This window comes from Eurosta solidaginis, chromosome 5 (assembly GCF_040869045.1).
Source record: "Eurosta solidaginis isolate ZX-2024a chromosome 5, ASM4086904v1, whole genome shotgun sequence".
NCBI classification, from domain to species: Eukaryota; Metazoa; Arthropoda; class Insecta; order Diptera; family Tephritidae; genus Eurosta; species Eurosta solidaginis.
The window spans coordinates 121,013,890-121,040,504 of NC_090323.1; the positions used below are offsets into that span (position 1 = coordinate 121,013,890).

The 26,615-nt window shown below is 39.4% G+C and overlaps 1 protein-coding gene and 1 pseudogene across 9 annotated transcripts in view; both read left to right on the forward strand.

Moving 5' to 3' along the window:
- Window positions 1–26,615, forward strand: part of Mipp1 (Multiple inositol polyphosphate phosphatase 1) — a 1,171,163-nt gene that overhangs the window by 1,118,071 nt on the left and 26,477 nt on the right. The gene's annotated exons all lie outside the window — the stretch shown is intronic.
- Window positions 4,309–5,708, forward strand: LOC137252867 (flotillin-1-like; annotated as a pseudogene).

A 26,615-nucleotide genomic window follows, 5' to 3' on the forward strand; every position in this document is an offset into this window, starting at 1 on the left:
AGAGAAGAGAAGAGAAGAGAAGAGAAGAGAAGAGAAGAGAAGAGAAGAGAACCCTCTACTAACGTTCGAATCACTAAACTGTTGAATAAATAACTCCATTATTCAATAATGCAAAATGGCCTTTATTAATAAAACTTCTGCTGCCTGAGAGATAGCGTGCTTAAATCAAACTGAATCTGATTGCACAGCTGGTGGTCTTTTATACTCTGTGCTCTGTCGCTCGCATACTTCTAGGCGTTTCTATTTCTACAATCTACTAATTATTTATCAGCTATAAACTTATCAGCTATAACTACATATGCACGCCTATAGTCTCTCATATGCGCGTGTATATGTGAGTGATACCAGCACAAATTATTGCCTACTTTTGGGAGTATCTCAGATATATGCATGTGTTTGTGCGATCCTTTGCCGGATGCAGATCGGGTACGTTACTAGCCCGACCATCTCGGGAGCGATTTTAGTATGACATGAAACCTTCTAGGTCAAACCGTCGATTCTATAAAACTTAATATGGTAACGTTTTACAAGACGCTGCACCACCTAGTTTTTATCAAAAATTATCAAGGGTGGAAGACGCGCCTCGGGCTCCGTTTTTAGAATCCGAAAACGAAAATATAAATTTTTATTTCTGTCAAAACATAATTTTGATAATTTTTAAATTAGGTGGTGCACCGTCTTGTAAAACGTTACCCTTAATATTATTTTGGGCGAAGGCCGCCAACGCAAAATGGTGTTCTGTGCAACAAAATTTTTAACTTCCGCTTTCAAATTTAAAAATGGAGCTCGACACGCGTCTTTGTTTAGGTTGTGCACTGTCTTGTAACGTTACCTTTTTTTGGTTTTGGAAATCGAATCTTCCAATTCCAATTGGTGGCAAGAGGACTTCGTTGCCTCTGGTTAAAACGCCTGGTTAATTTAGAAGTGCCTAAACAGCTAACACATGTCACAACTTAAAAGCCCGTAGCACAAGAATTTTTTCTTTTTACACACCAGGTTAAACGAGAGCTTGTAAGAGTTCTATTATCCCAATAATATTTTTTCTTGGTTTCAATGTTTTCCCGGAATAATAAATAAATTGTCATTAAAGATGCCACTGTCAATTCGATGACAGCATGAAATGATGATGTGTTAGTGGAGAGCGAAAAAAGCTTTTAATGTGTGGGTGAACTAGTTACCTCCGTCTTGAAGGGACCTTGTATGTATCTTTTATGGCAATGCCTTTGTATGACGTTACTTTTTCGCTGTCAAATGTATCGTACTATGGTTATCTCTTTTTAACTTAAGCAATTTGATTTGTATAACTTTTTATAACAGAATGTACTAGAAATGATTTTGCCATGTGAAAAGGTATAAAAAGCCAGCGCACTCATAATTCTTCATCATTTCGTTCTGCGATCGGCGGTAAACACATCTCCAAGCTAAATGCAGAGTGTGTGGTGGGCGCTAAGCTCGCCGCACTTTGTGTTAAAGCAAAGGAGATGTACTTAGGTAAACTGCGTTGTAGTGTGGATATCGATGGCTAGCCGCTGCAAAGTAGTTGGCCATGACCACCCTTAAAAAAACGCGAGTACTCTATAAATAATGTAAGGAATACTCTTTGGGAGTATAGGACTGCTCCAAATCTAATCTGTATTCATACAAAAAATGTGCTCCAATTAACATTGCGATGTCCTAGGAGAGGAGTAGGTGATCCCACTCTCGCTTTGTTTGTGAGTATTCCATAGAGTACACACGTGAGAGTACATTCCAAAGTACTTTCACTGTAGTACTCCATGGAGCACTCACAGGGGATCATATGACAAAGTACTAAAGAGGAATTGTGTTGTCGGAAAGAATAATTGGAGTGAATTTAATTTAAAATGAAAGTAAATGAAGAGGGGCAATACAACTTTTATATTTTATACTACGAATATTCTTATGTTATTTAGCATTTGCGTGAATAAAGAAAATAATATTTCTCTATACTATAGTATGTATACATAAAACCAGTGCGCTGTTGCATTTTATCAGAGTTGTCAAAGTAAAATTTTATTATCAGTTATTTGTATGAAATATTTTACTTTTGACAACTCTGTTTGTTCGGCCGGGGTGCGTTTGCTCCTGGAGGTAGGTGGGCGCACCGTGGTCGATCTCAGTGGGAATAAGCGGGTTGGAATAAAATAAGAGAATACGAGATTTCTCGTTATAATAGAGATGATTTATTGGGTAAATGTGAAAAAGCAAGGGTTACAATATTACCTGAATAAACGCAAACAATTACGGCAGAGATCGCTGGCGGCAGATGTGAGCTGTACGGCTGTTGAAATCCAAGAGACCGGTTGTATTGCAAGCTACAACCGTTGACCCGCAAAATCCTCCGTTTTGGAGGGGAAAGGCACCCACACATCAACCCCGACATGCATATGCATGAGTGCTGACAAAAAGCACACATACACGTGCATGTACATGCATGCACATGCATGTGGGTGATGGTGTGGGTGGTTATAAATTAAGTCTAGTATCGAGTATCGATTTGCAGAGTTTTATTGGGGGGGATCGCAATCAGGTGCGGAAAAGTTAGGCATCCTGACTAAACATGCCGGCCCCCCTTGCGATACGCAACATCGTTTTACCCCCACCGATCTCCGACCGCTGAAAAGCAACGAGAAAAACGTTTGCATTAAAACTAAACTTAACCTAAATTGCGTATTTCGCCAGCGTCGCGGGTGACCGGGAGTCCTGCCCGACTTGCGCAGCATGCCACCTAAGCTAGGATGAAAAATAAACATTAGAAGTGGAGGAAAGTGAATATTTCTTGCCTTTGGTTATACATAATTCTTAGATATATATAGAATCCATGAAGTGATATGATCTAGAAGGTCAATCGTGCTGGAAGAAGAGGCCGAGGTCTCCGTTCCAGACTGACAAAATTTGTTTTTTTTTTTGTTTGACGGAGAGGCCGCGGTCTCCGTTTCAGATTCGCATTATTTTTGTTTGGTTGGATGAAGAGGCCGAAGTCTCCATTCCAGACTCGCATTATTTTTGTTTAGGTTTTTCTGGAGTGGACGAAGAGGCCGAGGTCTCCGTTCCAGCGTCTAATGTATCGTGTCGCTCTCGGGGCGACTGCCTTTTTTGTTGAAGGAGGTGTGGCATCTTTTGAGGTGCCAGGGCGAGTGACCGTGAGGTTGGTTGGGTGAAGCGGAAGTGTTTTATTGCAAAACGTATGTTAAAATAGATGAATTAAGTGCATATGCGAAGCATATTATTAAATACAATTCCTACCAAGCAGAGATGCGTTATTTACGTTCACCTGACATAAATTTGCAGATTGGCGATGCGTTCTCCGCGACGCGTTCTATCTGCGCGTACCATTATGCTAAATGTACCATGCAACTCTGTCGTGTGTGTATTTCTTGGTTAGATGACAGCTGGTATGGTGAATTTGGGGTGTGCGAGTATATATATACATATATGTATTTGCTTGCCCTTGAAAAAAAAACTAGGTCACTGGGGCAGTAGCACACTAAGCCAGTAGAAAAAGTTGACTTTTTCCAATTTCGGGACTTTGTCGTGTCGGGATTCTTTAATTTCGGGACTCGGATTGTTTTTGCACCGAGCCCTTATAATGACTTTTTGTGATATTTGTTGTTGAAAAACAACAAGTCTACCCCGATGAATTGAAAGAAACGGTAAAAAATCTAATGATTTTTTTCGTTCTTTCAATTCTTTGACTACGGCGCTTGGAGTAAGATGCATGGCTACTGGAGGAGGCAAATAGTAAGTGAATTTTAAGATTGGTTCATTTGGTGTATTCTTTATTTTAAGTTATTAATTAATATTGTTTTTATTTTCAGGTTACTGGTGATGGATGCAGGCGGTTGGCCTGATCGATGGAATTCTTGGTTTTGTGTTTCGTTCCCTTTTTTTGTTTTCTAGGTTACCGGCATCGCAAAGAGGTGCTCCAACTGCGGCGTCGGCCGCGCCGGCAGTTGTCACACTTTTGCGATGCCAATTTGTGCACTTATTAATGGATTTTTTCTTTTGTTTCATTTCAGCTGGTTATTGATGGAAAATTGCCCTCGTCACGAGTTGAAGAACATAAAAACGCATACATAGATATAATTTTGGTTGCTGCGTTGCACCAAAGATTGAAAACGGTTACGCCGTGCGAAGAACGTTGCACAGGTGTTGAGTCACCCGCAAGCTCGGCAGGAGAGGTGTTTTTTTTTTCATTTTTTTTTATTTTCGGTGGAACGACTGCGGCTTTTAACATTTACTGATTTAACTCTGTTGCAAGACTTTATTGCATTGCAAAATTACTAAAGTATGGCTTGGGGGTTTGCAACTTGTGGTCCAAATGAAGCACTTGTGGTTTCAGGATGCTGCTAGATGAAACTATTATTGGTGCCTGGTGGTCGGGCTTTCGTGTGGCCAACCATACAGCAAGTTCAAAGAATCGCACTCTAAACGATGACATTGCAAGTGGAGAGTCCTTGTGTATACGCTATTCAAGGCGTACCAATACCAGTAACTGGATTTGCACACGTAGAAATTCAGGGCCAAAGTCAAGATATGATATTGACTGCATGCGAACACTTTCTTGGTAAAGGTGAAGCTGAAATACAGCATATTGCTCTGGTAACACTTGAGGGCCATCAGCGTGCCATTATGGGCTCTATGACTGTTGACGAAATTTTATTTATTTATAAAGATCGCAAGAAGTTTAGCAAACAAGTATTTTAGGTAGCTTCTTCAGATTTGGCTAATATGGGTATATCGGTTGAGTCGTATACCATCAAAGATATACATGACTAAGAAGGTGATTCGAAGGGCTATCTTAAATTTTTGGGTATGGCACGTATCGCCGAAGAAAAACGTGATGCACGTATTGGTGAAGCTGAGGCGCGTTGTGATGCGCAAATTAAAGAAGCCATCGCTGAGGAGCACCGTATGGCCTCACGTTTTCTAAACGATACCGAAATTGCCAAAGCACAACGTGATTTAGAATTAAAAAAAAGCTGCTTACGATGTTGTACAAAAGAAGAAAGCCGAAGCAGAAATGGCTTATGAATTACAAGCAGCCAGAACAAAGTAACGTATTAAAGAAGAACAAATGCAAGTGAAAGTCATAGAACGTACACAAGACATTGCTGTACAAGAACAAGAGATACAACGTCGTGAAAAAGAGTTAGAAGCAACCGTACGTCGACCGGCAGAAGCGCAGAAATTTCGTTTGGAAAAAGTTGTCGAAGCCAATGAAATGCGTGTAGTTATGGAAGCTGAGGCAGAAGCTGAGTCTATTAAAATACGTGGTGAAGCTGTGGCGTTTGCCATTGAAGCTAAAGCGAAGGTTGAGGCAGTACAAATGGCACAAAAAAGCAAAAGCTTGGCGTAAATATCGGGGAACTGCCATGGTGGAAATGCTACTGGAAACCTTACCGAAGGTTGCCGCTGAAGTAGCTGCTCCTCTATCGCAAGCTAAGAAGGTTACGATGGGTTCAAGCGGACAAGGTGAAATTGGTGCTGCCAAATGGACAGGCGAAGTTTTGGAGATCGTAAATAAGTTACCAGAATTGGTTAAAAAAATCTTTCCAGGCGGGTTTATTGTTTTGGGATATCTTCAGCGTATGTGCAACCACAGCAAAATAGTTGTAGTCCCAACAAGAAGAGTACGGATGTTCCCACCCATAACTTTCGAAGGATCTATAAACGGATCAGATATATAATTAGTGTACCGTATCGACATACGCGTGTGCATATTTGTATTTATAAATTAATCTTTGTATTGTTCATACGTGTTGGACCACGTAATTGTTCCATAAAGCGGGCAAAACTTAAGCGTAAAGAGTTGTTTGTACCGTTTTCCACATTCTACCAAAACTTTAACTAATTTGTTCGTCGAGAGCACACGATAATGATAGAAAAGCAATTTACATTTAAACTATCATTATTTGATAAACGCTTATCGAAAAAAATGTAAACGCACTAATAGACGGGTGAAAAATGGTCGAGCGCATTTTGGAGGAAGAGGAGTGCAGTTGCGGCACTCAGCCGCCAGCCGGCACGGTCGCCGGCGGAGCTGGGGGTGGTGCTGGTGGTAATGGCAACACCCCTGTCACTGTTGGCGGTGTGGTTATCTCCACGAATGCAGATGGCAGTCAAGCTGCAGGTGGACATAATGAAATCACTCGTTACAGCAGTAAAGATGTTTCGGGCAGGGAGTCCAGCGAGGCACCCAAAATGACATGTGCTTCCAATGACCGATTAAGGGTTATAATGGTGCTGATTCATATGAAGGTGGCGATGAAAAGAGGACTTACAACTTTTTGGTATCCGTTTCATTTTCGAGCAAAAAGATCATGAAAATCTATCCATAGGATTCCGTTAAGTCAGTATACTTGCAACGCAACTTTTACGAGTATTTAGGACCAGGTCGTCCATGGTATGCTGGTATGCGAATATCATCTCCAAGTAATAACCCATCTTTTAGTTTAGTATTTACCAGGCCAATTTTAAAAACGGAGCCGAGTGAATGCTGCAATGACCCTGAATTCTGCATTACCCTTTAATACACAAGGTCTCTCTTGTTCACCGTATTTCAATTATAATCTGTTTGGCTATGATGATGGTTGGATATCTTCATTGCAAATACTTTGGACGATTTAAAGGATTTCAGAAATACTGTACGTTGTTTGGAATTGATTGCGAAAAGCTCATTTAGTGCAATTAAGGGAGCGGTAGGTTTAAAACTTAATAATTGCTAGATGTTCAACGACAATTTTAGATCAGTCACTTCAAAGATCATAATGCGTCTTTTAAAAGATGAACAACAACGATTTGTCGATAAGGAGAGATTACTGACGATTTCAGCAGCACAAAAAATCTGTGGTAGAAAACAAATTGGTATGTGGAAACCTTTTATTAAATACACGCTTGATATGTTTACGTCTTCTACTGGGAGTTATAGTGCGATCGCTTTAGGTTTAACCTGGGAAGATATTTGCAACTAGAGTAACTAGTGGTGTGTGAATATATATGTTAATTTAGCAGAAGAGTCATAACACTAAAAACTCTGATCGAAACATGATTAAATTATGTTAAAATTTTGAGGAAGTCCCGTGGGCTCAGGGTGTGGGAATAAAGGCGCCTGGCAAAGTTCAGTAGTCATACTGCCTCAGGCATAACCATTTTTTCCTTAGCCATATCTACTGACATCGGCTATTGGTGCCTTAACCTTAAAAATTTGAGAATTTCATAAAAAAAAGGAAATGCAGAAAAGTTATTAACAAATTGCACAATTAATAAACCACTTGGTGGAAACGTATCTTAGATTTCCGTGTTCACTAATAACATCAAGAAGTTGAGTACCCCGTTCTTACTTCTTCGATTATAGGACCAACAGTCTTTGCGTACCCTCAGTTTTAGTAACCATCATTTATTTCTACGCTCCCCTTGGTCATTACATCGTCTCTCTCACTTTTGTTTAATGTAAATGCAGTTTTCTCGGAGTCTCGAAACGAAGAGGAAAGTAAGATTAATGATTTGATGGAAAGATAGTATGGGTTATGGAATTTGTAAGACGTTAATTTGATGCAAAATGACTTATGTCTACTCAGGTTACTCTTCTCTTCAAGAGCCAGCCAAGGCTATGTAATAGTATATGGCCTATTGGGAATCGCAGCAAGGGTTGCTGAACTCGTTTTACTGATTCTTAAGATCGTTTACTACCCTTTTTGGTGACAGCGACGTATCGCGTACCTATATCTAACTCAAAAGTCTTCATGTGAATTTGCAATTCTGTGGCAGACCGTGGTCTGCGTTAGGATTCTGGTGTCCTCGCTCGGGGAGCGAGTGAATTTGGGTTGACTTGTGGAATCTTTCCTTTAAAAAATATAGATAATGGGCCGAACGCCCTTAGATTCTGTGGCAGATGTCGGATCTGCGTTAGGCTTTTCTGATGTCCTCGTTATGAGATAACGAGTGAGTGGTATGGTTTCTGGTGTCCTCGCTCGGGGCGAGCGAGTGAATTTGGGGATTTTCGTAAAAAAAAAGGAAAAAATAAGTGTTTTGTGGCAGATGGGGGAACTGCATTAGGGTTATTGTTTGGCCTCGTTTCGGGTGAACGAGAGCCGTGTTTGATTTTCTTTATAAGGGAGGGATATGGAGGAACGGAGGGATTGTTAGGAGCTCGTCGCCTTCTCGCAAAACGTATCTTCCGGTGGAAGAAGGATCAGTTTGACCAAAGGTCGTCTGACTTGACCCTTCTCGGTTTTGAGGTCGACTACGCGTACTCGGTCATCTTCGCCGGGGTGTACGTTGACAACTCAACCTAACCTCCATTCGTTGGGAGATAAGTTGTCCACTTTGAGGACAGCGAGATCTCGCACTTTTATATTCTGTCTGGGATGCTTCCACTTCACTCGTTTTTGAAGTTCGGATAGATATTCGGTTTTCCATCGCTTGCAGAAAGTGTGATGGAGGGCTTTGAGTTTCTGCCACCGATTGATCATCGAGGCAGAGCTCTCACTAGAATCCGGCTCCGGCGGAGCCAGTAGATGGCTGCCAGTGAGGAAATGGCCTGGGGTAAGTGGCTCTAGGTCCGTTGGGTCATTGGACGCCGGGCTGAGCGGCCGCGAGTTCAGGCATGCCTCGATCCGGCACAAGAGTGTGTGGAATTCGTCGAAGGTAAATTTGTGTGGTGAGGCTATCTTTTTGAAGTGGCTTTTGAAGCTTTTCACTCCAGCCTCCCACAGCCCTCCCATATGGGGAGCGCCCGCAGGGATGAAGTGCCACGTGAGCGACTAGTGGCTGTATTTTGAGACAGCGTTCTCTCGCGCTTGTGAGATGAATGTCTTGAATTCTGATCGTAAGGATCGTGACGCCCCGACAAAGTTCGTACCATTGTCGGAGTACATATTTTTTGAGCATCCGCGCCTAGATATGAAACTGGCAAATTCCGCAAGAAATGATGGTGTACTGAGGTCAGTAGTGGCCTCCAGATGAATTGCTCGTGTGGAAAAACACACGAAAAGGCAAACATAGCCTTTGGATAGTCGACACCCTCTGCCGCGGTAACTTTTAATGTCGAAGGGTCCGGCGAAGTCGACTCCAGTATTCGTGAATGCACGGCTGAATGTCGTGCGTTCGCGAGGGAGAATACCCATAAGTTGGGTCTGAGCACGCCTTTAGTGTATAGTGCAAACTTTGCAATTGTGAATTGTTGCCCTAATCATGGTTTTGATGTTAGGTATCCAATATTGGGTGCGTATCAGACGTAACATGAGTTGGTTTTCCCCATGCAGACTTTGTTGATGAAACATTAGGACTGTCAGACGGGATAACCGGCAGTTGTATGGGAGGAGGATTGGGTGGCGTTCATTGAAAGCTAAGTCTTTTGACGCCCCGAGTCGCCCTCCTACCCGAATGATTCCATCTTGGTCTATGTAGGGATTAAGTGAGATTATTGCACTTTTCCCTGCAATTGGTTTTCCGGCCTTTAGATCATTATATTCGGAACTATAATGTTGTTTCTGGTAGATTTTAATTAAGAGTTGGGTTACTGATTTCATCTCATCAGGAGAGATTAAAGGTGACTCGACCTGAAATGATTTTTTTGTTTTGGGGTGAGTTCTTCGGTAGAACCTCATAAAGTATGAGAGCACCCGTAAAACCCTAGGTAGGTCTGAAAAGCGTTGAAGAACATCGGTAGTATTTACTGTTGTTGCGCAGGTCTTCGCCTTCTTTTCCTCTACGGAGGTGATGTAGTCACTTTCTTGTGCTGGCCATTGGGAAGTGTTTTCTTGCAGCCAAGAAGGTCCCTGCCACCACAACGAATTGTTGACCAATTCAGACGCAGGTAATCCTCTGCTACCTAAATCTGCTGGGTTAGATTCTGAATTTACGTGCAACCAGTCCTTATTTCCGACCATGTCGATGATCTTGGTGATCCGATGTGAGACGAAAGTGGACCAAGAACAAGGCGGTTTCCTTATCCATGCGAGGACGATAGTTGAATCCGTCCAAATGTGCACTTTCACTGGTCCCAATTTAAGGTTTCTGAAAATTGATTCGGTGATTTCCGCTAACAGCATGGCTCCGCAAAGTTCCAATCGTGGAAGAGACAGGGTTTTCACCGGGGCTACTCGGGTCTTTGCTAGCATTAGGTTTGTCCAGATGTCATTATCCGTTTTCACGCGCATTTAAACGGCTGCTGCGTAAGCCTTCTCGGATACGTCACAAAATCCATGGATCTCGATGTCGGTTCCTGGAGAAAAGTTGACCCATCTAGGTATCCTGATTTTATCGATTTCATGGTATTGGTCGGTGAAGGTTTTCCATCGTTCTAGCGTACTGCTCGATACTGGGTCGTCCCAAGCGGTGCCTTCTAACCAAATACTCTGCATGAGTATTTTTGCCACAATGACCATTGGCGCAAGCCAGCCTAAAGGGTCGAAAAGTTTGGCTACAGTGGATAGGACTGCTCGTTTGGTGATGTTTTCGCCAATGTCTAGGGTTCCTGCCTTGAAATAAAATACGTCAGAGTGAACGTTCCATCGTATTCCCAGGGCTTTTACCGAACTAGCTTCTTCGAACGGTAAGAAATCCTCACTGAGCAAATCCGTTTTGGGGATGTCCTTTAGAATTTCCTTACAATTTGAAGTCCACTTGCGTAATGGGAAGCCAGCTGAGTGTAAGGCTTCGCGAATCTCGTTTCTTGCTTTGATGGTTGACGCTATTGTGTGTTCTCCATATAAAACATCATCTACGTACATACTGTCTCTTAGTATGCTAGCCGCAGTAGGGTGTGAATTTGCGACGTCGTCAGCCAGTTGTAGGAGCGTTCTTATCGCGAGATATGGAGCGCAATTTACTCCGAAGGTAACCGTCTTTAATTCGTAAAGACTAATAGGGTCATTCGGGGAAGTGCAATGCACAATGCGTTGAAATTTGGTGTGATTTTCGTTCACCCAAATTTGACGATACATCTTTTCGATGTCGCTATTAGAGACAAAACGGTATAGTCTCCATCGCCTGGGAGGAGAATATCATTTAAGCTATTACCGTTGGCCGTAGGGCTCGAGGCGTTAAATACTACGCGTACCTTGGTGGTTGTACTTTCTGCTTTTACAACTGCGTGGTGGGGCAGGAAGTAATGATCCGAATCGTCGGATGGGATATTCTTTTTCAATTTTCTCATATGTCCGAGCGTTTCATATTCTGACAACACTCGAACATATTCTTTCCCTAAATCTGGGTTCTTTATTAGCCGCCCCTCATTCCGGAAGAATTGAGAGCATGCACGCTTCAGGGACGGTCCTAAGTTAATATTGTTAGGGTAATCCTGCCGGAATGGTAGTGACACGGTGTACCTTCCATTCTCACTTCGCTGCGTTGTTTCTTTAAATAGTTCCCCGCAGTACCTTTCATCTTCATTTAATATTTTATTTTTGGGTACATTTTCTACCTCCCAGAAAGCTTTGAGTTGGTTGTATAACGCAACCTCGTTGTAGAAAGACATAATGCTCTTCGTTGGATTCGGTGATTCGATACGACCGGTTAGTATCCAACCGAACACTGTCTCTTGGGCTAAGAGTGTGTTTAGCACATTCTTTTTTATACCGCTCATTATAATGTGGGGATATATGTCTCCGCCAAGTATGAGGTCTACGTCTTCGTTGACGTAGAACCCCTTGTCTGCCAAAACCAAGTCTGGGAATGCCTGCATAGTCATTGCGTTGATATGGCAGGATGGAAGATTCCCAGTGAGTTTCGCTAGAACTAGTACGGGTGTAGTCAGGCTGAAGCAGGGATCCACTGGTGAACGTAATTCGATGTTGGATGCTTCTTTCACCTGAGCTGACACCGCATTTGTGATGCCTGAAACATGGGCATGCATTTTCCTCGCTGGCAAATTGATCCTGCGTTTCAGTCTTTCAGTTATAAAGGAACATTCAGACCCAGAATCAATTAATGCCCGCGCGGAGAAGTCTGTACCATTATGGTGAATGTGTACGCGAGTAGTTCCTAACAGCACACCTGTGCTGGAATTGGCATGGCAGGATTTGACATTCTGGTTCGTAGAGGAAGGTGGTTGTCCCGATTCCTGTCTTTTCCGTGCCTGTACCGAAGTTGATGAGGTATTATCCGCATCTTTGAAAGGGTTGCGCACCGCCTGTTGCTGAAGTGTGTCCGCATGCAGGAGCGTGTGGTGACGAGAGTGGCATTTGGAACAGTTGTACGAACTGGTGCACCTCGTCACTGTGTGTCCTGGGGATAAACAATTCAGGCAGCCATTTGTGGATTTGACGAATTTAATCCTTTCTCCCGGGTTTAAATCGCAAAAACGTGAACAGTTGCGTAATCTGTGCTCCGTAGATTTGCACATTTTACACATTGATTTTGTTGTTTGCTTGGTTACTTTTGTTTGAAAAGCACCAAGTCTTTTTGTAGGGGTTTCTGTCGACTGGCGCGACGTGCTTGACTTTTGCACTTTAGAAGTGGCATTCCCTGTAAAACCAGACACGGTTTCAAGTGTCTGAAAACGATTTGACAAGAATTTGTCCATATCCTCCCACTTGGATATGTCCGTTTTGTGGTCAATGCTCTGCTCCCATAGAGCCATCGTATTTTCGGGTAATTTTGTCGAGCATAAATATGTGATGATCGCATCCCAATTTGAAACATCAATCTGATGGGTTTTTAAGGATGTTAAACAATTATTTATGTCGCGCTGTAAGGTTTTGATTGAGCTGCCACACTCGCTATCTATCTTTTTTAGATTAAATAAAATTTGTAGTTGTGAGTTTACGAGAATCCGTTTATTCTCGTATCTCTCACATAGGTTTTTCCAGGCTGTTTCGAAGCCTTCATTTGTCAAAGGACATTTCTTGACAATGTCCTTTGGCTCACCTTGGGTTTTTTGGTTAAGGTGGAACAACTTTTCTACCGGGCTTAGGCAACTGTTGTTTTTGTAGATGGCCGTGAACAGGTCACGAAACGTTGGCCAAGATAGGTAGTCGCCCTTGAATACCTCAGTATCGCAGGCTGGCAGACGGATACTGTGTTCGCGCGCGCGTTCTCCTTCAGGTTTGACTGCCCTATCTTTTTCCTCCTTCAATTTGGCTTCAAGTTCAGCCATGTTCGACATGCATCGCAAGAATACGGCATATGCAGCTTTATGCTTGATCTTGACCGCTGCAATTTTCTTTGCGTCGAGCGTGTCAGAGCCAAGCAACTCCTCTAGGGCGTTCTCTGCTTTTTCCCACTTACTTTGCAACTCTTTTGGCTGTATTGCAAGAGTGTGTACAGTGTGCAGAGCCGCATTGATATCATTAAAATCGACCTCGAATTCGATTATTCGATCGGCCAATCTAATGTAGGACTCCATGTTCATGGTTGAAAAGTGGAGAGCGAATTAACTAAGGGATATAAAACTTGAAAACCTGAGCGAATCACCCAACCAACAACTATTAAAATTACGCAAAATTGATTTATTACTCTTAATTTGTTTATTTTGGTCTGACTTTGCAGATTATTTGTGCCTTAAAACAGAGAGCAGGGGGTAGCAACACCGATGTGTACTGTGTAAAGTAAAAGAGGGGCCACTCGCCACTTCAACCTTCAATTTTATTATGAAATAAGTGCGCGCGTTGATATAAACTCGACGAAAAGTGTAAAAACGTGTAATAAATCTTGTGCGAAAAACGAGGAAACTGTGTAACAAAAATTTATTAGGAAACTAGTGAAATGGGGCGGGCAGGCCAGATAGTCACAAGGAATCTTAAAAACGTTAATGATTCGCGTTTGCACTTATTTTCTTTTCGGCACTAAATTTTTTACACTTTTCGCGGTTGATTACAAATCACGTATCGCAGTAAATTGATTTTTCGCACTTTTTTTTTATTGTTTTAACCAAAAAAAATGTGGCAAGAAATATTGCACTTACTGTGAACTTTTTGGTGATTTGCTGTTGTGGTGATGATGTGGCAAGTTGGCTTGCGATGTTGAAATTGCTTTAGCTGGCTGTCCTTTCCTCAGTGTTTTACCCAGATGTTGTTAGCCAATTGTAGTGTACCAAGCGTGTTTATCAGCTTCTGTTTAATATCACCAAAAGAATTTTACCACCAAAGTGTACCACCAAGCGTGTATATAAAATGATTTTGTACGGATGTGGACTGTATATAGGCGCTGTGTTTCAAATTCCTGGTGAGAAGGACCAAATGTTCGGTCGGGGTGCGTTTGCTCCTGGAGGTAGGTGGGCGCACCGGGGTCGATCTCAGTGGGAATAAGCGGGTTGGAATAAAATAAGAGAATACGAGATTTCTCGTTATAATAGATATGATTTATTGGGTAAATGTGAAAATAGCAAGGGTTACAATATTACAAATATTATTGAATAAATTCAAACAATTACGGCAGAGATCGCTGGCGGCAGATGTGAGCTGTACGGCTGTTGAAATCCAAGAGACCGGTTGTATTGCAAGCTACAACCGTTGACCCGCAAAATCCTCCGTTTTGGAGGGGAAAGGCACCCACACATCAACCCCGACATGCATATGCATGAGTGCTGACAAAAAGCACACATACACGTGCATGTACATGCATGCGCATGCATGGGGTGATGGTGTGGGTGGTTATAAATTAAGTCTAGTATCGAGTATCGATTTGCAGAGTTGAATTGGGGGGGGATCGCAACGAGGTGCGGAAAAGTTAGGCATCCTGCCTAAACACTGTTCGATCGTCATCGTGTTGTGATCACTGTCGTTAAAAAATGAGCAATGATCGGCTAATGGTGGTCCGCAAACGCATTGCAGAGGAGTATTGTTTGAGTACTCCAACATGTAGAAAATGGAACACGTAATCCAACAATTTTTGCAGGGCAAATATCGCAGAACGAAATTTCCAACTACGTTTCATCTAGTTTATTTTACGTTCACCAAATTAAATTGTTTTACCTTTTAAAATTTAAACAAATAAAAGTTTTCTTAAATATATAAAACTTCAACGTTTCTATAAAACATTAAACGGAGTAACCGACACTCTACCAATTGGCGCCCAACTCATCTGGCTCGAATAATTTCTTATTTCAAAATTCTACCACGGCGAAGTCCTCGGCTCAACAAAATGGTGAATCTTTCCAAGGAACAGTTCGAAGAATTAATGAAATCAGTAAGCAGCAAAAATAATCGTGTGGGTACGCTGAGCACATGCAAAGCTCGTTACAATGGAGAGCGTAATCCTACAAAGGTGGAAGAATTTATAGCAGCGATTTCAACCTCTAAAATGGTGGAAAAAATTAATGACGCCGACGAAGTAAATGGTATGCCGATGTTGTTCGAGATCGGAATGATGGCGTGGTGTGAAAGAGCAAATACCAACTTTTGCTGACGTAGTTCACATGTTTCGCGAAAGTTTTTCACCCGCAAAGCCGGCATGGAGAGTATATTGTGATATAACTGAAACCAGGCAACAAAAAAGTGAACCGACGGACACATTCATTTGTAAAAAGCGAGCACTATTTGCCCAACTACCAAAGAGTCCAGCCGAAGCTGACCAAATTGATATGGTGTTCGGTTATTTACATGCAAGCATTCGTAAAAAAGTAAGCCGTCATAAGGTCACGACATACGAACAACTTCTCAAAGATGCACGAGAAATTGAGTTATTACTAATGGAACGTGAAGGTGCTAAAAATCCACAAGAGCAAGTACCCCGATGTACATATTGTAGCAAAAGGGACATTTACTCGAAAACTGTTTTAAAAAACAGTAGCAAAAGCGAAGTTTGCTTGCTACGGGTGTAACGCACCTGGCGTGACGCGTGCTAATTGTACAGTGTGTAACAAAAATAAAAGTTCTTCGAGTGGAACTATACACTTTAATGCGATAACCCCCGTAAATATTGGCAGAGATAAGCCGATAGTTAATGTGCAGCTTTTCGGTGTGCCAGGTCAGGCCTATTTTGATACTGGTGCACGTACTAGTGTGGCAAGCGCAAACTTGAAACGGGTTATGGATTTTATAGGTTGCAGATATCAAAACGTGACTTGCAATATTGCCCTAGCAGATGGTATAGTTTCGAGGAAAAATTGCTTGGCAACTGTATGTAAGATGGTAATAGGTGGCCGCTGTTTGAATATACAATTCATTGCATTACCATATGCAGATAATAACCGCACGTTACTTGGCGCTGATTTTCTTGAGCAAGTTAATATCGTACTCAATATGGGGCACAGGTACTGGTATTTTGAGGATAACCTCACGCAGCACTTATTTCGTAGAAAAAGCGTCCATTAATGTAATAGAAGTGGTGAAACCGCAAACGAAAACTACCAGCTAGAAATCCTAATGCTCAAGCATACGTGACGGAGTTCGAAAGTTATGGCCCTGATATACCGACAAATTACTACTCGCCAACTTCGATCCCAGCCATATTTAAAGATGCTTTACCAGCAAATTCCTTTACGCCACAGAGACAAAAGAAGCCAGCACTATCTCCAAGCCTCGTTTACAAACAATCCCATGACACCGATGACGATTTTATGAAATTATACTCAATTGATTTTAAATTGCTAAAGCCCATAGATGGTGCTAATCTAAATATGGAACAAAAAAACAACTAAATTGAATTGTCCACGCTAATGCAGAAGCATTCGGCAATGGAAGTGAACCATCACCATATGCTGAGCACAAAATAGACACAAGCGACCATGAGGCGATTTCTAGTCCACCATATCATCTTTCTTTTGCGAAAACTCATCAATTGAAAGTGGAAGTCGAGAAGATGATCGAAAATGAAATAATTGAAGAATGTGAATCACCATGGGCATCTCCAGTCGTTATGGTGCCAAAGCAAAGAGCATCCAATTCAATATGCAAGCCGATTGTTGTCAGCAGCTGAGCGAAACTATTCCACCACTGTGGGAATGTGGGAATGTTCAAATTTCCGTGGCTATATCGAAGGTTCCGAAATAATTTTGGTTACACACCATCAACCCTTAAAATGGCTACTCACAATCAAATCCCTTTCTGGCCATCTAGCACGAGGGGCTTTACAAATTCAGCAATACGATTTTAAAGTTCAATACAGTCCTGGTAAAACTAATTCTCTAGCTGATCTCTTCCATTAAGTGATGATACACAAACTGAAGTCGAACATAATTATATATGTGCCTTTCAAGTAGATTTTCCACGAAAAAGTAGCAAAGAAATACGGGATGAGCAGTTAAAAGACGAATATATACAAAAGATTATATCGTAAATAGAGTCCCAAGACGATAATTTAACTTTTTTTATCAAATAGAGGATACGTGCTTTTTGATAGGATCCTATTCTGTTATGCAAATGAGGATAGGGAAGAATCCCAAATTGTAGTTCCACAACAAGAACGAGCAGACTTAATCAAGAAATACAACGACGAGAGCACTGCAGGCCATTACGGCGTCGAAAGAAGCATTCATCGAATTGCTAATCGCTATTTTTGGCCAGGTATGCGAACCGATATTGCAAAACATGTTAAAGCTTGTATAGAATGTCAAAGATATAAATCAACCAATCTAAAACCAATGGGTCTTTTCCAGACCACAAGCAGTAAACAACGATTTTTCTTCAAAGACTCAGCGTCGAATTACAACACGCAAAGGAAACTCAACATCATATGCAATACAAAAACAAAACCTACTTTGATCAGCGCAGACGGTCTCAAGACGACTTCGATATCGGTACAGAAGTACTTGTAACTACGCACACCTTAAGTCAAGCATCAAAGAACCTAACATCGAAATTTGTTCCGAAAAGAGATGGTCCTTATACTATCATTCGCAAAGTTGACTCATCTTCATATGATATCTAATCAAAACAAAACCTAAACTTACCATTAGGAACATATCACGTTTCGTCACTCACAAAGTACAATCATAGCAACCAAGAAGAATCTCCAGCACCCATGCGACCTTTACAAAGACGAGGAAGGCCAAAAAAAATTAAAAGGAGTTTCGTCGTGCCTTCGGGACGATTTAGTCACGCCAAAGGGAGACACTGCAACATAGCAATATCTAGTATAACATATTTTCTTTAATACTGTAACGAATTTACTTGCAACTCCGCTTATTTGCAATCTTCTGCTAAGTTCGAATCATTAAACTGTCGAATAAATAACTCCAATATTGAATAATGGAAAAATGGTCTTTATTACTTCACAATAACACTCATACTTTGCAACTAGCTTGCTTAATAACCAAACTGACTGATAGTTTAAATGAAACTGATTTCTCGCCTCTACTGTCGCGCCTTTTATGCTTTTTGATTTCTCATTGCATACTTCTAGGCTTTTCCATTCCAGAACTTACTAGTTAGTTATCAGCTAAAAAATCGCCAGCCACAACTACGTTTATAACTTCTCATTTGAGTAATACTTGCACAAATTATTGCCCTCTCTATACGCACATATGTGTAGATGCACTTATTGATTCGTTTATGTAGATAAATAATGATTGATCTATGGATGTGCATGATATCACTGTTTAGCATCGGCTTAGAGATGGCAGTACCCCTTAGTGTTGCTAATATTGTAACAATAAAATATGGCAATACCTTGCATGGCAATACCTTGTATGTATCTTTTATGGTAATGCCTTTGTATGACATTACTTTTTCGCTGTCAAATGTATCGTACTATAGTTGTCTTTTTTAACTTAAGTAATTTGATTTGTATAACTTTTTATAACAGAATGTACTAGAAATGATTTTGCCATGTGAAAAGGTATAAAAAGCCAGCGCACTCATAATTCTTCATCATTTCGTTCTGCGTTCGGCGGTAAAAACATCTCCAAGCTAAATGCAGAGTGTGTGGTAGGCGCTAAGCTCGCCGCACTTTGTGTTAAAGCAAAGGAGATGTACTTGAGTAAACTGCGTTGTAGTGTGGATAGCGATGGCTAGCCGCTGCAAAGTAATTGGCCATGACCAAACATCGCTGAACGAAATTTCCAACTACGTTTCATCTAGTTTATTTTACGTTCACCAAATTAAATTCTTTTACCCTTAAAATTTAAACAAATAAAAGTTTTGTTAAATATTTAAAACTTCAACGTTTCTATAAAACATTAAGCGGAGTAACAGACACTCTACAAAAAACGATAAATAGTAGTATAAAAAGGACCCAGAAATAAACACGAAAATATTTACTAAGGGCCATATATAGTCACAAAAATTGATGGAATTAATGTCAAGGTTTTAGATGAAATGAATAAAACGGAAAAAACCGTTCACAAAACCCGAGGCAATTAGGTAAACTAAAATTTTTTTATATAAATTTACAAACCAACTTGTAGCCAATTTTAAATTTTCATTATTCTAGCACTGAAGCATGAAATCTCAAATTAAAATTTATATTTATATATGAAAACAAAAAAAATCCTATAATTAGGAATTTTAAGATAAATATCAATTGGCATGCAAATAAAACGAAACTCAACACCATTGATAAAATATTTGAAAGCATACTTCTTGATTGACTTACAGCATTTCTAGCACAAAATAATATAATTGACAAAAACCAGTTTGGCTTTGTAGAATGCTCCAACACCATGGCAGCGTGCATATCGTGCACAGAGTATATCTACGAAAATATTGATAAAAAGAATTATGTGGCTTTCTTGGCAATTGATTTATCAAAAGCTTTTGACCCAGTGAATATAAAGATAATGGTTCGTAAGTTAGCTGAACTAGGCTTGGAAGGCAAGGAACTGAAGATATTTGAAACCTTTTTAACCAACAGAAAACAGTTTGTACAAATAAATAATACAACGAATTCCACCTTGGAAATAAAACAGGCGTACCGCAAGGATCAAAACTAGCGGCAACTCTGTTTATAATATATATTAATATTGTACTAAGACTAAATCTAAAGGGTGTTCCCCAGTTTTATGCTGATGATGGAACCTTCATGTACTCTGCAAGTACGTTAGAAGAATTAATCACCAACATTAGGACAGATTTGGATGAGATAAAAAAATTGTTTGATTGTAATTTATTAAAAATTAATTTAGAAAAAACACATTTCATTATTTTTAACAACTTCAAACCCATACCGAGCATTACAGATTTTCCTGGTTTCGCATTTGATAACAAAATTATCACGAGGGTAGACAAGTTGAAATACCTGGGAATATGGTTCGACACGAATTTAAATTGGCACGAACATAACTAGATTGAAACTTAAGTTAATACCGCTAAATTTCGCAATATATAGAAGTAGAAATAATATACTGAAATATTTACTTTGAATAAATAGGAGTGGAGACTTCTATGGTCTGAAAATCATTGCCTTTATTAAATAAATTCTTTTTCTTTATATAGTTATTTTCTTAACCTATACATTCGTAATTATCTTAATACTAATAAACTAAAAATATGTACATTGGTAATGGGGTATGCCTACATGTAAGTTTGTATACAGGGTTTGCATACATGTAGATTTGTATGCATGACTCCATACATGTAGATTTTTATACGTTATTAGCAACGTCAGCAGATCAATGCAAGTAATTTGGTTAATATTATGCATACATGTAAGTTTGTATGCTTGCTCGCAACGTTGGCAGATCAACGCGAGTAATTTGGTTAATGCTATGCATACATGTAAGTTTGTGTGCCTGTTCGCAACGTCAGCAGATCGATGCGAGTATTTTGGTTAGTTCCCATAATTGGTTGTATGTAAATAATAAGCAAAATTTATTAACTGTGAACGGACAAGGGTTTCATATTCGGCATTCCATTGATGTTAGCTAACCGCTGGGTTAGTTCAATAATTTATGTTGGATAATATTGTAATATGATTATTACTAAAATGTATTTGGCATAGAAGTTCATGTATTACATAGATGGGTATGACGCATAATGCTACAATACCCAGAAAACAATTGTGGCTATTATACGATGCGTACTTTATGTCACGTTTAACGTATTTAAACCCAATCTGGAGCAGATGTGCAGAAAATAAAATAAATGAGTTACAAATACTTCAAATCAAAATAATAAAAAATATCCTGTTACTACCCAGAATAACTCCCACTATCAGGCTTTATGAAAATAGGTTAGACGTTAGAAAGTACAGTATTCTACAGACACTGCTCATTGTTTTCAAAATCAAAGACAATCTGATTAAACATAATCTTGACTTAAATTTCGCAGGAAATCTAAGCTATAACTTTAGAAATATTCTATATATAAAAACTTGTTTTTTTTCGTACTCAAAGAAGCACAAATTCAATACGTAGCTATGGTGCTAGAATGTTTAATAAATTGCTCGACAATGTTAAAACATGTTCCAATTATTTGCATTTCAAGAGGCAAGTTAAAAGCCGCTTGTTACTAGATTATAAGTTTAGCCTGTAAAATACAAATATATGTAATTTTTTCTTATATGTTTTTTATAAAAAAAAAACAGTAAATAAGTATGTTAAAATAATTCGGCGCCAGTATATTTAAGCTGGCACAACACACTTGTTAGTATGTACTAAACTAATTTAAATGTAAACTAGTGTACTTAACGCAGTTGACAGCGTAGGAAGCAAATATGCATAAATGTTAAGCTATCTTCTCATGCAAAATGTATTTTTTTCGAGAAAACATTGTATTCTTTTTAAAATACGCTATCAATAAAGAAAAAAAAAACAAAAAAACTAAATATTAATATGCACGCACTATTTGTCATAAATATATAATACATTAATTTAATGCAATAGAAATTAGAAAACAATTTACATGTAAGTAAATTATAATATTAACAAATTTTCATAAATAAAAAAAATTGTTCTGAATGAACGAATGAAAAAAGGGGAGGAACACCGCCCGACATTCCTTCAATCAAAACAATTTACATCATAGGAAAAAGAAGAATATGACATATCTGGTCAAATTGTCAGATTCTTCTTTTTTCTAAGGAAGGGTGGTGTAAGCGAACTACGGTACGGCTAAGTTCAACCCAGCATTTACGCACTGAACACACCACTGAGCGCAACTGGCATCGCTGTCAGCTGTTGCTGAACAGCAGTACCAATTGCATTCGGCAAGGTGAAAAATGGCAACTCAGTGTTGGTTGAAAGCGAGGGCAGATTTACAATTTGAATTGAACCGGCCGCCGAGTAAGTCATTGTGAATGATGACTAAGTGTGATATCTTATCTGTCAACTGCCTGACAGGATGTTCAATATGGCTACTTTTTAGCGTTTTGACAGGGTGTTCAATATGGCGGCGCCTATCTTCAGCGGGTGATAGAAAGAGATACAGAATGAGACAGCGATAGGCAATTACAAATCAGGTGATCCAATCACTTCGGAATTTTGACGTCTATGCAGAAGGTATCACACTTAGTTATCATTCACAATGGCGTAAGTTGAGAAAATCTAAAATTAAAATAGACACATTGTAACGACAGCCTTTCACCATAGATACTGGTTTGAGTGAATGGTAGCGTGTTCCGTATCTGTGTGTAGTGCGTCTAGATTCATGCCTCAGCCGCAATGTTGCGAAGAACGTATCTACACTACGCTATGACAACATTGTTGCAGCGGAAGTGACCAGTCGCTTCGGCGTCAGGTTGTTTTTAGCTGCGGCAATGTTGCCAAAGGTATAGCAACATTGCGGTGAGGGCACGAACGAAATGTATCTGTGTAGGTGTTATTTTGTGTGGACGTACAAACGTGTGAATGTATGATTGTGTGAATGCATAAAGGAAAGTACGGGAAAGCCGAAAGTAAAAAGCTTGTATGTGTTAAAACTATCCGTTTTGGGTAACTTTCCTTACCACGGCGGCAGATATAAAAGGGCAGAACGTTAGGCAACGGGCCAAAGTTTGATTTTTAACTGTGCTCAGCGAGGTGCGAAAATAAAGATACACGGTGAAGTGCCAAACAGTTCAAAAAAAAAAAAAAAAAGAAAAGTTAAAGTTTGTAGTGCGCGGTTTAAACCGTTGACTGGTAAATATTCCTAGTGAAAATTTTCTTAAATTGTGCTGTGCGCGCCGCAAAGTACTCGCGATTCGTGCCGAGCAAAGCGGAAAAACAGCTGCTCCTAGATTTTATTTGGATACTGGAGTCAAAGTCATAGCGCCAGGTAAGATCAACCTTTCGTTTGTGTGCTTTTTGTGTTTTTTTTTTCAATCCGGCATGCGCTCTGGAGAGGTGGCTTCCATATAGCAAACCTTCCAAGCAAGCCAAAAGCAAGTGCATGCATGTATTCACACCTTCATACAGATACATGTTGGTAGGTGAGTATATTAACCATACAAATAAGTAAGGCATATATGTACGTACATAAACAACCAAAATCCTAGCTATGCGGAACGTTTTTTTATAATTCTCTTATTATTATTATTTTTTTCTTTCTGAAGGACACGCTGGGCACAGGTATTGCCAAGAAAGGGACTAAAAGCCATGATCGTTGGCGGGTAAAAGCCGCATTAGTACAACCACAACATTCTTATAAAGCACAGAAACAACAACCATTACACATTTTTCTGCTGGCGGTCACATATTTCGGATCGGCGATATATCGCCACAACAGCGACAACCACAACAACGAACACCACTAGTTGCATCCCGCCCGACAACAAATACATCATATTTTTTATATTAGCGGCGCGACGCCTACAACAACAACTACCATTGGCTTGCGCCAACAATTACACCATTCCTACCACCACAATTGCGATGCACATTCACTGCGGCTAACCACAACAGTTGTCGGCAACACGGATACATCGCCACCATAACAACCACCATTACTCATGTTTATATAGGCCACCAAAACTACCACAACAACTACAACATTTCGTTATAACGCTGGAAAAGGGTGCCTGCGACACGAAAACAACCACAACATCACTGAATCTGCTACCAGATTGGAGGAACAACACAATCCGAAAGATACATTTTTTTACTTTTGTATTATACAAATATTGTTACTTGCTTTTTCTCTGTATATACCCATATTAGAGGTGTTATTATTTGGACCAAAGGGTGCAGGTAGGCCTGGAGGACGCAAAGTTAGGCAGGGGAGTTCCGTTTCTAATAAATTAGGGATTAATATGACCGCGTGGCGGGTTTAGAGGAGTTGGGCCGGTCACTCCTAGAGGGGATATTATTAAATTTGTAAACGGATGGACAAGTTTTTTGTCGTTCATTTTCTATTTTTCACAAGTTTTGCTTTGATTCCAGTTGGAAGAATTCTTGCACTTGCATTGTTTTTAGAAAACTTTCGTTTTTTTTTTTCTTTCTTTCATTTTACTATTTTTTTTTTTTTTTTCACCATACTTCCACCCACACACTTGTGTAAGAACCCATGCGGTTCATCTAAATTTTCTTTAATTTAATAATTGTTTTTTTGTTTTGGCACTTACTACATTTTTTTTCTGTAATTCCCGTGGGGTCTCTGGGGTCTCCGATGCACTCTCATCTCTGAAAGAAACCAGAAAACTAGTCCACTTTTTTTTTGAATAGGAATGTACACAGTAGCAGGCATTTTGGTATTGTCATCGACGCTTTGTCAAACTAACTAACTCAATGTCCAAGATCACAAGCGAGTGATCTGGCTGAGTATTGAGAAAAAGGGTGTGCCGGATAAATGTATGTGCATTGAGCATATATGCTTTGAGTGTTTTTCTCTTTACAGCTCGCGGACTCAACTTCATGCAGGCGCCTCCAACGGAGTGAGTAACACGGTGAGTGAAAATGTTGTACATTTGGAGAAGTAGATATGTACGTATGAATGAATGTACATTAGAGTGACCACAAAACATATGGGATTTGCAAAAGTATTAAATTTTTTCGCTCCCCGCGCATTTTTTGATAGCTTGACAATAGAAAATAAGATCTGCATAAAAATCTGACCACCTGTAGTGGGAAATAGCCATGCGCATTTGACCTAAAGTTCAAAAATTTACCTAAAAATTATGCATGGCTTTAGAGACCAATATCGCTTTAAACAATGATTTTCGGAGAAATAATGCAATAATCATTTTTATACAAAATGAAACTGGGAACATATTCTCCATATGATATTTATACCTACCGTTATCCTTTCAGGACATATTGAGTCCTTAAAGTGAAATTTAAATTTTTTTATTTGTTAAAAAGGCAAAAATAAATATTTAAAAAATAGAGAATTGCATAAACTATACATCATTTAATAGTTTATTTAAATTAGTTTTACACATCGTAATTTTTTTTAATTTACATGCACTATTATAGTCAAGAAAATGATTTAAAATAAGCAAGTCGCATTTTTTCAAACTTTTGTTTTAATGACATTTGCATGAGATATGTCAAATAACACGTCCAGAGAGTCAGTAAAATGTTTTTTTGCCTTACCACATTTCAATTTAATAATTTTGCTGTATTGATTTAAACGCCTTTTAATCATTTTCTCTATAGACCTTAATCAATTTATTGGACAAAATAGGAATGCTTTCCTTTGCCGTTTTATGTTCATCACGAATCAAATAAAATAAATAGCTTAACACATCTCTTCTGCTTGGAAGCATATTTACATTCAAAGAGTTTTTTTCCAGCCTGTGTTTAAAAAAGATACTCTTACATTATGCAATAGAAAAGCCTTACATAGCACTTAGCTCGTAAGATATTATTAATACCCATATGACACTAATTTATTTTCGAGTATTTTTTCTTGTATTTTATCTTCAATTTTTTGTCGCACTCCCTCCTAATACGGCTTCAGTACTGGTGTAAGTGTGTAAACTATATTTCAAAAAACTAACGAAATACAAGAAAAATACAACCTAGTTCATTAAAAACAAACGAGCCAGTTTGTTTTTTCGATAGGTTTTTTTGACATTCGGCCGCTTTTTCTTTATTTTTTCTGAAAAATGAAAATTTTGTTTTTAATTTGAAAATTTGGTGCATAAAAACACAATTAAAATGAACTTTCTTGTGAAAAAAGTGATCCATTAAAGACCGAAATAATTTTCGCGTGTTATTTGCATTGTTTTTATTGTTAAAAATGTTAATGTTAAAATAAAATGTAAAACATAAACAAAAACATGCCTAACTCACTAATTATAGGGAAATAGTGGTCTCGCTTTTTCATGATAGAAATTGTGTTTGTGTTTTGAAGTTCCGATAAAGTTTCGTCAGTTTTTTTAGCTTGAAATCCTAGCAAAAACAAAGTAGTGTCATATATGCTTAAATAATTACCAATTAAGGGAATGCATCTGGATCTTAATGCCATTACAATAATAGTTTTAAAAAAATTTGAACAAAACTTTTTTGAACTGAATATAACACACTTATGAGCTCTACCGCTACAAGTTCACTTTAAAGAAGGCTCAACACACTATTGAATGAGCTGAAATATTTTCATAAGCTACTAAAGGTAAGATCATACCTAGCGTCGCGTCACGTAAGAGCAGCGTAGCAGCACGTCACGACCAAATATTTTTTGCATATATTCTTATGGAGCATATCACACTTAGCGGCAGCGGAACTGCGCGTCGCGTCACGTAGCGACAAATTTGAGCAACTAGGCAAAACTGACGCGCCGCTGCCGCTCAGGTGCTGCTTAGTATATCACACTTCGCGGCATGTTATGTCATTTTTAAACCACTATATGCTTAAACAA